This window comes from Mus pahari, chromosome 2 (genome assembly GCF_900095145.1).
Source record: "Mus pahari chromosome 2, PAHARI_EIJ_v1.1, whole genome shotgun sequence".
Taxonomy (NCBI): Eukaryota; Metazoa; Chordata; class Mammalia; order Rodentia; family Muridae; genus Mus; species Mus pahari.
Window position 1 is genome coordinate 47,252,593 of NC_034591.1, and position 1,326 is coordinate 47,253,918.

The 1,326-nt window shown below is 37.2% G+C and overlaps 1 protein-coding gene across 6 annotated transcripts in view; it reads right to left on the minus strand.

Annotated features, from left to right (window-relative positions):
* Grm8 (glutamate metabotropic receptor 8) overlaps positions 1 to 1,326 on the minus strand; it is an 836,043-nt gene that overhangs the window by 466,550 nt on the left and 368,167 nt on the right. The gene's annotated exons all lie outside the window — the stretch shown is intronic.

The following is a 1,326-nucleotide window of genomic DNA, read 5'->3' on the forward strand; positions in this document are numbered from 1 at the left end:
TGTGTGTGTGTGTGTGTGTGTGTGTGGTAGCAGTGATGGTTTAGAGAGGAAGTGTATCTTGTGAAGAAAGCCTAGAGATGGAGGGAGAAAGGGACCTTTTAAATTTGTTTATAAGAGTAAACAAGAGTAAAAAAAATTAATAAAATCTTGGACTATATTGTGTGAGAGATTACTCTTGACTAACAAGACCCCTTTTCTGCTTTTCTTTGCTAGTAGGTCTCATTTGCATTTAATTTTGTTTTGTTGCTAATAACATTGCTTCACTCTTCAGCAAAGTGTGTTGTGAGACAAAGAGTCTACAAAACTATCCAGAAAAACTCAAACATTTAAGCCCTCCATTTACATAGGCTTCTATTATACAAATAAAAATAGCTATTTAAGCCAAAAGGAAGAAAGGAAGGGGAAAGGAAAGGAGGAGTGGAAGGATGAGGTACTCAGGACTCTTCTTTTATGCTTTCCTAAAACTATGAGGATCCAAAGAAGAAATGTAGAGAGAATTCTGCCTCCAAGATTGGTTAGGAGTAGCAGAAAATTTTTTTTCTAATTGCAGTGGAGCAGAGATAAGCACATTCTAACACTGGAAGAGAAAATAGAATTAGCTATAGGTTTTCTATTGCATTGTAGCTTAAATGGACTTTTTTGAGTCAGTTGAGAATTAAGTCACCATTTGTAACACTGCTTCACTACGCACAGGTATTTTTACTTCCAACAACTTACAATAACTAAAGTCACCCAACGATTATTGGCTGCCATTATAGCTTCTGCATTAGATTCTGAAAAATCTGTGTAATCTAGGAGATACTGAACAATCTGGAGACCAATACTATAATAAATTGCACCTTCCACTTATGTAATAAACTGAAGAATTTTAGAAATACTTCATGCAATGGGAGCAAGGAAGAAAGAAAATAAGTGACTGAAATAGCCAGATTTCAAAGAACACACACACCTAACTATGTGGGGGAGAGTGAGATATTCATAATAGAGTATAAGGAGTGAATGAGCCTAGCTTAATGCCAGCCTAGAGTAAAGTTGAAGTTGGAAAAAATGGCCAGGATCAGAACATAGATACATGTGTCAGCCATGTAAAGAGCTGTATATGAAATATCCATGCATTGTAACTTACCCTCATTATGAGGGTATTGAGTCAAGGTCTTTGGGAGGGGACTGAGTAACAAAGATAAAGTCCTCATGCACGGAATTAGGGCCCTTTCTTAATTCTAAAGATAAGATAAGGGAGGGGGGATTGAAAAGGGAAAGAGAAGGTATCTGGGAAAGAAAGAGAGGGAAGAAGGAAGGAAGGAAGGAAGGAAGGAAGGAAGGAGG